The sequence below is a fragment of the Rhinolophus hipposideros genome (genome assembly GCF_964194185.1).
Source record: "Rhinolophus hipposideros genome assembly, chromosome: 20".
NCBI classification, from domain to species: Eukaryota; Metazoa; Chordata; class Mammalia; order Chiroptera; family Rhinolophidae; genus Rhinolophus; species Rhinolophus hipposideros.
In genome coordinates, this window is record NC_138066.1 from 26,026,402 (window position 1) to 26,038,064 (window position 11,663).

Genomic DNA, 11,663 nt, shown 5'->3' on the forward strand with positions numbered 1-11,663 from the left:
AGAGAGGGGAGCGCTAAGGCCCGGAAGCCCAGCCTCTCAAGGTGGAGCTCTGGAACTTCCCTCTTATTTTAGGGGGAGTTGTGTGACTACAACACCCCACCCCACCCCTCACCAGCCTGGGGATGTCCTTTCCTCCTACCCACTTCCCATCCCCACCCTCTTTGCTCTCAAGTTCACTGATGGTGTCCTCTCCAGGGCCCAGGTCTCTCAGTGAATGTTTGCTGGATGACCGAGGAACAGTGCACCTCCTTAGAGGACTGGGCCTGGTCCTGCCACCAACTAACTATATGGTCTTAGTCAATTCACTTCCCCTCTCCGGGCCTCAGTTTTTACATCCCTAAAATGGGACTTGGGCCAGATGACTGGAAAGACTCCTCTCCTTCCCCAACAAGAAAGAAACTAGGTCTGCCTTTCTGTTGTATCTCCCCATATCCCCCAGCATAAGGCCTGGCATTCAGTAGATGCTCAATAAATGTTTGAGTGAATGAATACGTAGGATTAATGATTCAGCTCCTCTCCCTTACTTCCTATCCCTCCCAACACTCTGGTACCTTATGGGGCCATCTGGGGACACAGAGAGACATCATGGTGAAGCACCCAGCAGAGCAATGGTGGCAGGCCGCCATAAAAGCTGAAGACCTGTCTTGGGTTTAGTGCTTCTCCACTCATTTCTTCAGTGCCTATCAGTGGTAGGTGTGCATTGAGTAACTGCTGATTTCCTGTTGGGCTGATCGGCAGTAGCTTCTTTAGAGGAGGCTTGCAACGGTGGGCTCAGAGACACCTGGGTTGGATGTGCCTCTGTCACCACCTGTGTGACCTTAGGTGAGCCTCCATTTCCACATCCCAAGGGTAGAATACCCCAGTCAGTCTTCTGCCTTTCCTCCTGCAGTTCTGTCCACTGGATGAGCCATGCTCAGCCTTTGCTCCAACTCCATCCTAGCTTGCCTGGAGAACCGTGCTCATCTATCCATACTCAGCTCCAGAATCCCCCACTATATCCTGCAGCCTGCCTGTCCTCACCCCTTCCCCCTTCTTCAAGTGGACGTGTCGATCTCTTCCTCAGTGCAGACCTCGTACCTGCTCCAGACTCCCAGCAGGGCTGTTCCCAGTGTCCTGTTTCCTGCCCTCTCTTGCCCATGCCCTACCTAACACAGGCCCCTGCCCTCCACAGCCTGCTCCTCCCACACCCACACCATCGGCCAAGACAGTTGCTCTTGAAATAGTGGCCCTTTAGCACTATTTGAAATAGCCCCTTTAGCAACCCCTTTCACAAGCTCAAGATATTATCTCCCTATCTTCAGTAGGAGCTCCTCTCCTGTGATGAGGGGTCCTGGATGGAAAGTTACTGTGGCCTTTCCAGAAGCATACTGACCCCCTGGGTAACTTGGGATAAATCACACTGCTCCCCGGGTCTCAGTTTCCAAATCTGTGCAATGGGGATAGTGAGCCTCATGCAGGAGAGAGATTTAAAAAATGGTGGCATGATCCTCATATGTGCTTCACCTCCCGGTCCTCAGGAAGCCAGATGCCCCCAGAAGGTTGGAAGCCAGGGTAACCCAGGTTGCCCTCTTTCCAGGGTCCTCCCAAAGAGGACTCAGAATGAGCTCTGCTCTTCCCTGTAGAGAACTCTAATTCTTCAACAATAGTGAGTCGTGCAAGGGTTTTGCTGTGGGTTATTGAGACAAGCTCGAGACAGAGCCCTGGGCTCTACACCCTGCCCACCATGTAGGCCCATCTCTGGGGGTTTTGGCCCATTGATTGCTTGAGGTGCAGATAAGAGGCAAGAAGTTAAAAAGAGACCACCGAGGGGCCCTGTACAACTAGTCTATGGAGGGCAGGTGCTGGGGCAGACCGGCTGGCAAAAAGACCAAAGGAAACGCTAAGTCTACCACCTGGTCTCCTGCCCCTTCAGCCTGCTTTCTGCTGCCCACCCTGCTACAGGACCCTGTCCCTATGCTCCAGCCACCTCGAGCCTCCACAGACAACCCCTACCCTAACCCTCCGCCTCATCTGCTTCCAGGCCTCTGCTGATTCTGTGGGAAGGCTCCCCCTGGGAGCCATAGCACTGAACACCCAGGAGCTTGTTGAGAGCAGTACAGAGAGGTGAGTAAGCACTGGCCGGGGTCCCAATCCCAGCACCATCACCCGCTTGGGCAAGCTCCTCAACCTCTGGGCTTGCAGTCACTGTGGGAACAAACGTAAAATGCTACCGTAGTGCCTGGAGCACAGCAGGCACTCAACATGTTTGTGGATAAGTCTTGTTGTTCTGCCCATTGTTGTTTTCTTTACTTAGCTCACTCCAGGCTGTCCCCCAAGCTTGAAGGGTGGGGGACAGTGAGTACAGTGAGTGAGTTTGCAGACCATCCAGGCCTGGGTGCCTGGAAGGAAGGAAAGATGAAAGGGAGGAAGGGAGGATGGCTTCCACAGTTAGGATTGTTCAGATCCTGGTCTCTGAGCACTGCTCACATTGGAGTGAGCATGCCAAGCTGCCAGTTCTGGGGCCACTGGAAAGTGAGCGGAATGACAGTGATGGAAGGAGAAACCCGCAGCGGCTCTCCACTTTGGACGCCTGCTCCCTTTCCAGCCGTGCTCTACACTTTGGGGCAGGCTGGGACGTGTGGGGTCCTTGCCAGGTCTCCGTCTCCCAGTGTTCAATTTGGATATCTGCTTTTTTTTCTGTGGTCAGGGCCAAATACACCCAGAGACCAGAAGAGGAGTGTGGGCAAGGACCACGGGCCCCCCATATTTCCCTTGTGGGCTTTTCATGATGCCCATTGGGACTTCATTGGAGAGATTTTAGATTTTCCTTGGGGCAACCTAGTGTATCTGATACTGGGAGCAGATTATTTGTGATACCGCTCCTCTGCATAGCAGGATTATTTTCAGTAATACTCATATAATGAAACAGGTAATAATAATGGATAGAAAAAAATGCGTGAAAGTTCTCTCTCATTAAACTTTGTACATGTAATCATACCAGTAAAGAAATAAAAATAAAATATTACAATCTACAGAGGAAAAGAGTAATGGATTAATACTTTTTAATTCCTGTATCTTAATGGAAGGGGAAAAAGTAGCTATGTATTGGTGGTTGTAATATAATATTGAGTATATCACTACAATTTGTTTTCTTGATTCTTTGGTTCTAAATGCACAACCATTTTGAAAGGAGATATTTAAATTCAGTAAAATATTCATGTATGAAGTAACATTTGCACTTTAAAAATATTGTCCTTCGTTGGTTGCATCTGTTTCACGGTTTTCAATTTTAAACACAAATTATAACTCCAAATGGTCACATAGAGTAACAGAATTGAAGGAAATCAAGTTCTGTCTCTTTCTCTTTACAATCGCTGTGTTATCACTGTTTCTATCAACCAACTGTTTAAATGCAAGAGGCGCTCGCTAGGGGGCTGGGTATGGGTGGCACAAAATGCAGAGAAAGCCAGCTCAGATGATTCTGAAATCCAATAGTTTGGAACGCACTCTTGAAGCGAACACATGTAGCCGAGGGAGCCACTGTGTAATAACTGGGAGTTCTCTGAATTGACTTCCACACAGAATACAGTGCTTATTAAAGGATGAATAATAAAAATGCATTCATTTGAAGTTTACAGGCTTGGGGCCTGACTGGACCACAAAGATTGGGGTGTCGTGCAGGGGAACTCTTTTTCCAAAAGGGAAATGGGCAAAATAAGATTCCAAGACTGAGCCACATAGGAGGAAAAGATTTGTGATGAGACACAGCAAAGTGACCACTCCGGGTGATAGGAGAAGATAAGGCTGCTTGGAAACTGGGAATAAGGAGGCAAGAGGCGGTGTGGGGGTGTCCTTAGAGATCAGGGCCCTGACCAGCCAGCCCCTCAACTGCTCTCCCTCCCTCCCTAGTGGCCATGAGAGTATGAGGCCCCGGGGGACTTCGCCCCACTGGTCCCATGAGCACACCAACTCATCTTGGCCTCCACAGCTTCTCCTCAAGAAAGGAGACCCCAGGCTCACACAGTCTGGCTCCTGCCACCTCCCATCTCCAGAGCTCTGTCTCCTCTCTATTCCTCTACTTTCTAAACCCACTGGCTTTCAGCTCCTGAAATGGGCCTACCCCTACCTGCTATGGGTCCCAACCATGCCCTTCCCGCTTTGTGCCTGGTGATTCTTATGGACCCTCCTGGCCCCGTCCACAGGGAGCCTTTCCTGTCTCGGCCCCTCTGGCCCCAACTCAAGTGGCTGGGTCTTCCTGGTCCTCACTTTTAGAGTTCCTTTCATAGCACTGAACATGGTTGTAATTCTATGTGTATATTCGCGGTTGGATTTGATTAAGCTCCAGCTCCCTACAGGTCTGTGAGTGCCATGCACAAAGGTTGTGCCTGTTTTGTTGTTTCCTGTAGCCTCAGCACCTAACACAATGCTGGGCAGGGAATGGATTTGTGGACTAGATGCGTCTCCTGTGCCTTGCTGTCACAGGTCTTGGGTCAGGGATTGGGTTTGTGCCTGTACATCATTAGGACCTGCTGTCTCTGCTCAGCGGCACTGTTCTCCCTGGACAGGCCAGCCCCAGGTCAGCCTTTGCAGGCCTGGCCCTGCCAGGCTGAGGCCCATACCCTGAACCGCCAGGGAGCCTTTCCTCCCTGCCATCTTTCAGCTGCAATACCCAAGAACCTTCCTTCCCACCTTGCCCCGGCCATCTCAAAACCTCAACATTCTGCAAGCACTTTCACAAGAACCACCATGGTGGAGCTGCTGACCACAGGCCTGATTGGATCTCTTTATCTGCTCAGCTCCAACGGACCCCACGGAGACAGCTGTGGTGAGCAGGGCTCAGGGCCTGTGTTCCCAGGGTTTCTGGGAATGGGGTCCTTGGCCCTGATCTCATAACAAGAACACTCAGGTCTGAAAGGAGAAGGGGCTTGGCTCAAACTGCGGTGGCTCCACTCTGTGCCAGAGGCCAGGGTGGGCCAAGAGTGTGTGCACTTGTGTGCATGTGTGCATGCGTGCGTGTGTTCCAGAGCTGAGGACGCTCCAGAGAGAGGCAGCTCTGAGTGTTCTGTTTTTAGCAAGGCCAGAAAATACTCACTGCGGGGCCTTGGGGAACTGTCCTGGGAGTCCAGCACCACTCTGGCTGTGTGACCTTCAGCAAGGGTTTGACTTCTGCAATCTATTAATAAAGTCAGTAATGGGCAGAAATGTGCTGGAGGCAGGAGGGGTCACTGGCGAGCACTTGAGAGATACACAGGTCCGGGCTGAGGGGTCCGCTGAGGGCAAGCGCCCATCCCTCCCTCCTGCCATGGCCTGACGTGAGAGCTGTACCTCACCTCTTCCGTCAGACTGGGAACTCCCAGGGCAGGAACTGGGGACAATGGGAGGAGGATCAGGAGCTTGCAGACAAGGCAGACCCTCCTTTGACTCAACAAGAGGCACGGCCACTTGTGGGTGAGGCTGCCATGGCAGCCACTCCAGAGGGGATGGAAGCCACTCTGGAAGGGAAGGAGCACAGAAAGGGGCAGGTGCTGGGGCCCAGAATCTGATACCCATCCTCTGCCCCTGTGGCCCTCACACAGTCTCTCCACAAGAAAGGAGAGAACCTTCCTTCCCGCCTTGCCCCCACCATCTCAAAACCTCTGCAAGCACTTTCACAAGAACCACCATGGTGGAGCTGCTCGCCACAGGCCTGATTGGATCTCTTTATCTGCTCAGCTCCAAGGGACCCCTGGAGACAGCTGGGGTGGGGCAGGGCTCAGGGCCTGCTGTTTTTGCATCCTCGCATCTCAATACCTCTAGAAAAAAATGAATGCCTGAAGGCTGGAGGGATTTAGACACCCTGTTGGATACAATAGTCTCTTGCCTGGAGCAGTTACAGTGTAGAAGGTTCAAAAATACAAGCAATGCCTTGAAAGATGGTGCAGGTTTTACCACCGCCCCACAGCCACAGCTTCCCCAGCATCTCCCTGGCGGTGGTGATCAGCTGGGGAGTGGTGAGCTCAGTGGCCCCAACCTCTTGGCAGCACTGGCGGTAGCTGGAACCAGCACCCAATGTCAAGGGCAAAAAACCTGCTAGCCAGCGTTCTTTGTGCTAGGTGAGGGCTGTTCTCTCTGTCCACTCTTCCTGTCCTACCTCCACAATGTAGTCTTCTAGTCGGGTCATTGGAAGAGCGAGGCTCCGCTCTGCTCCTCACTACCCCTGGAAGGCACATTAGGCAGCCATGAATGCCACTACTTGATGCCACCTATGGCCCTCAGAGCAGGCTGTCCTGGGTCTGACACCATGCTGGGCTCTGAACAAGGATGGGTCTTAGCATTTTCTGTGTCCATCTGGACAGTGGTGATGGTTCTAAATGGAATCAGGCCTTATGGACTTGAATCCAGAATGGGGCACAGGGTTATTCCAGAAGAGATGAAGCCAGGTGCTCTCACAATGCCCCTCCCTTATGCTGCCCCATTATTGAAGGCTTGGGAGTATATACTCCAGAATCAGAAGGTCAGAGATGTCTGTCTTCAAGGACTAATATGGAGTTTACAATATTGTTTATTCTTTCAACAAATATTTATTTATTCACATTCCAGGGCCTGTGCTGGGTGCTAGGGTTCTGGTGGTAAGTAAAAACGGGCATCTAATGGAAGAGAGACAAGAGATGAACATTCCCCTACAGGTCTGAGAAAGGAAAAAAACCCCACATAAATTCTCACATAAATGCAAAAAACTACTCTTACCTCTTCCAGGGTTAGGAGACCTGCCCAGGTAATATACAAGGAGCTAGTTAGTGCTAGACCTTGAATTTGAATCCAGGTTTCCTTGCTCCAAGTCAGGTGCTTAACCCACTCCACCAAGTTTGAGTTCTACAACCCTACTCTGCACTGCAGCCAACATGACCTTTTAAAAATATAAGTTAGATCATGCTACCAGCCCCACTTCCACCCAAACCCTCCAAACACTTCCATTGTACTTAGAGTAAAATTCTAACTAATGAAGAAAAAAAGATCTATTGATCTGGTGCCTACCTACATTAGTGGAGATTTTAAAATACATCCACAAATTCTTTGACACTCCTCATTGAAAAAATGGAGTCTAATTCCTCTCCCTTAAATGTGAGCTGGAGTTGGTGGCTCACTTTAAATAGAATGTGGCAGAAGGGATGTATATGACTTCTGAGGATAGGTGGTAGAAAAGATCCAACTTCTATCTGGCTCTGTCTCTCAGGATGCTTGTCATTGGGATCCAGCTGCCATGTTGTGAGGAAGACCAGGCCACATGGAGAGACCAGTCAACAGCCCCATCGAGGTACCCATTAGACACCAACGTCAACAGCCAGATGTGAGTGAATGAAACTGAAAATAATTCTACCCCTTACCTTTGAGTCTTTCAGCTGAGGACCAGGACACCACGAAGCAGAGATAAGCTGTCCCTGCTATGCCCCGTCAGAAGTCCTGGCCCACAGAAGCTGTGAGAAGCAATAAGTGATTATTTTAAGCTGCGAAGTTTGGGGTTAGTTTGTTATGCAATAGTAGATAATTCATACAACATCTTAGACCTCACCTCCTACCAAGATTCTCTTTGTTCACCAGACTCCAGTTACATTATCGTCTTTCTTTTGGCCACCAAGCCCATTCTTACTTCAGGAGCTCTGCACTTGCTTTTTCTTCTGTCTAGACTGCTTGCCCTTCACCCAGATCTTTGCCTGACTGGCTCCTTCTCATTATCCAGGTCTTTCCACAAGTAACCTCTCCTCAGAGGTTCTTTCCCTGACAACATTTTATAATGCTGCCTGCCCTACCAGTCACGTTACTCCATGCATTTCCTTCATAGCTTTTAGTCTGTGAAATTATCTTATTTATTTATTTGTCCATTTGTTACTTGTCTGTCTCCTTATGCTTTTTCCTTCCTCTTTCCGGTACCTTCCATCTGGTGTTGGTGTGAGAAGGAAGAAAGAGGAAAATGGTATGTTCTTTCATCATGAGAGTTCCCACTGCAAAGCAGTAGGCCTCTGGGTATTCATGGCTTCAATTCACACTGTAGGGCAGGCCGAAAGGCCCATGGGCCCCATTTCCAGGTTATTAGGAAGGGGATAAGGGGCTCCCCAGGTGCATTCCCTGTCATAGCAGACAGGCTCCAGCTCAGACCTTCTCCTTCCTCCTTGGCCTTCACCTCAGTGGTCACCCCACTACCTTGCGACTTTATTGACACCTGTACAGAACCAGAGGGAACATGAAGTCCTCTTTTTCAACCGCTCCCACTTTCTCCCTCGTTAGGCCTCTGGTCTTCTCCCCTCTCTAATTCTAATTCTTTCTTTCAGTTTCTCAGGGTTCCCTCTGTATGAGAGAGAAAGAGAGAGGGAGGGAATAAAGAAGGAATAAAAAGGAATAATGAAGGGAGGGAGGGAGAGAGAGAGAAGAGAGAGAGAGAGAGAGAGAGAGAGAGAGAGAGAGAGAGAGAGAGAGAGAGAGAAGGAGAAAGAACCAAGTTTATGGAAGGCAGGGCAGTGGGAGCACCCCACCTGCAACCCACCTGGCAGGGAGGAGTGTTGTAACTCAGACACTGTTTAGAATTGCCTGGGCATGGCAATTATATAAGCACCTTTAGTCAGTTTTATTGTTGTTTTTAAATTCTCCACAGAAAGAGAACGTCCGATGGCCTGCACAGGCACCCTTTGCTCTGTCCTCGGTACGCCCTGCCTCCATGAGATGTGGGAGACATGAATGTGGTTGGATATCCAGGCAGGTATCATGTTTTGGGTGCCCCAGCTGCCTCCTCAACTGCTTTTAGCTCCCCCTCATTGTTGTGGTGTCTTCATTCCAAGCATATACCTCTATGCCGGCCCTTCACCACCTTCTCCATGGACAAGGCCGAGTCCATCAGTGACACGGTTGTAACCCCGTGATCTGTACTCGAGGAACCAGGAAATGCGGGCAGCAGTGAAAAGTTTAGGGAGGTACTCACTGGTTTGTAAGAGGGAGTGATTGTGAGCAGGTCACTTTGGCTTTGTTTTCCATTTGGAGAGTGGAGAAAGAGCCACTGTCTCTACTTTCTTGACAGCTTGTGGCTATGTTGTGAGGGTCATTGTAGAAGTGAATGAGTTTTGAAACTAAGCAACTTACTCAGAGTTTTGGGAAAAAGAAAATATATTTATTTTTGTTTGTGATGTATGATTGAGCATGCCTGTGACAATAAAATATATTCTCATGACCCCTGGAAGGTCACACCCTTCTTTCTGCCTTCTTGGTGGACAGATTCTTCTTATGATGATAGTATTTCCCCACAAGAGCACTTCTGTGTTCTGTATACTGACCTCTTTTCCAAATACCCCTTTGGTCTTTGTCCAGAGGGATAGAGAGAGTGCAGAGCTTGGAGACTTTGCTCTAAATTGGGAGCCCTTGGCCCATTACTTACCAAACTGGATCTTATGACTTATTTGTGCCCCATCTTGCTGACAGTTAATATTCAAAAAGCGTATGATATTGACTTCTGGGTAGGCAAATAGCTATAGGGTATACCCACCACCCATGCCTCACTGATGTAGGTGGCCCCTTATTGAGTGAAGGCAGGACATATAAGGTGTGTGTGCTGAAACAAGAGAGAGATTCTCTGAATTAAGAAATAGATGATGAAATTGTATGAAGGGCACTTGGAGAGGTTTCTTGAAAGGAATAACAATTTTAGAATATGTTACTGAACACAAGGGTAGAAAACAAAGTGTTGAAATAAGAAAAATAGACAAAGGAATAAAGAAGGGGGAATAAGAGGAAGGGAGGTGAAGAAATAGAGCAAGTAAAGTAAGGGGAATGGAAAGGTGTCAGGGCTGGGTAGGGAATGGGACCAAAAGTGGAGAAGAAGATGGAGGGTGAGAGATAGGCTAAGGGGTCTCCTCCACTGCCCCCGACCTTGTCTCAATCTCCCATCCTCTCCCACCTGCCTATTGCAATCTATTAACTATTAGAGGTTATTTTAATCTCATCCTTCTTCTTCCATTTTCTTCTGCTCCTGTCCATCTTCTAGATAGCTATCAATGAGACCTTTCTAAACTCATGTTTCTCCCTCAATATAATTTTTAAAAGACTGTCTAGTGCCCACAGCTTAACACTCAAACATGCTTCATAGATCAATTCAGGGTAGGAAAACATATGCATGTACACGCATCTCCCTCTCAGCATGTCATACAAGGCAACACAATGTAGCCTCCATCTACCTTTCTATTCAGTATCCCTGTCACCCAGGAACTGATTTTTCTTCAAGGAATTCGCAGCTTCTCACACATGCCTTATGCTGGGTTCTTTCCATAGCTTTGGGAATGAATTCTGTGTCCTGAAATACCTTCTACTATCTTCTCAACCTAAGTACTCAGAAATCACCTTCTCTGTACTCCTTCCCCTATATCTCCCAAGCAAAATGAATCCCTCATTTCTCTGGGTTGAAATACATTTTATAATTATCTCAGTCATACTATTTATCTTTTCCTGTTGTTGTCTCTCTTAATTAGATCTTGAATTCAATAACTTAGTGGCCCCAGCACCTGCAACTCTGATTTAGCAGTTGCTCAAAAATTATTTGCTACCTTAATGTAATAGTATGCAATTACGTGATCTTGTTTTAAGTGACTATGTGGATAATTTTGTGGTGTATTTCCTTACCCTTTCCTCTCAGCATCCTCCTTCTAAATTATAGGGCCAATTCTTCACTTGGTTGTTAAAAGCCTGGCTTTTCACAGGCATCGGAAGGCATCTGTTTTCTAAGGCGCTCCTCACACTTCAGACTGACTGCCATCAAGTCTATGTCACTGTTTATTCTCCCCACCCTCTAGCAAATGTTTCTGGATCCTTCTTACAGCAGATCTACCTCCAGGTGAGGAGAGACTGGTCTCTCACTTCCCTCAGCCCAGAAGGAAAGCGAGGCTTCAGGCCTTACATCTTTTTGGAGATTCTATACCTGCAGCTTCAGTTGCCCAGCCACTGCCCATACATCATGTATATAACAATGGGTGTGACCCCAGGGGAAGAGGGAATATCTTCGGGAATAAACTATTGGACTGGGGTCAGGAAACAGGACCAGCTGATTAGCACTGCAGGCAAGGGAGCAATGGGAGTTGTTTAAAAGTTTCTAAATGTCTCCAATCCACATACTTTTTTGACAGGATTTCCTTGGGGGCCAAAAGTACCTAGGATAATGACCATTTTAGAGATGTGTAGAATGTTGGATTCTCAGGCCAAGATCCAAAAGATCAAGAGTCTCTTCAAGAGAAACAGACTCTGGGAGTTTAGAAGAACCATTTCTTAGACAAGTGATTTTTATTCTGGAAAGAATCACGTGGAGGCCTTGTTAAAAGACACATTACTGTGCTCCAGGCCCTGACTTTTTCATTCAGTTGGCCAAGAACTTGCAATTGTTGCAAGTTCTCAGATAACGCTGGTGCTCCTGTTCCGGAACCAAACACTGAGAACCACTGACCAGCTAGTCAGTACAGCATGGTGCTCCCTCTCGTGGAATCCTCAAGATAACTGATTTGATTTCTTTCTTCTCTTTCTCCTTTTAAGCTTAATTGATCTTTACTTAGGGAAAGTCATAGGTGGGAAGATGTTTGTATACTACAAAGGAAATGTATTACCCTTTGTATTACATTTGTCCTTTACTTTGCCAGCCAAACCCCCAATGTTGCTTCACCACCCATACCCAAGTCTAC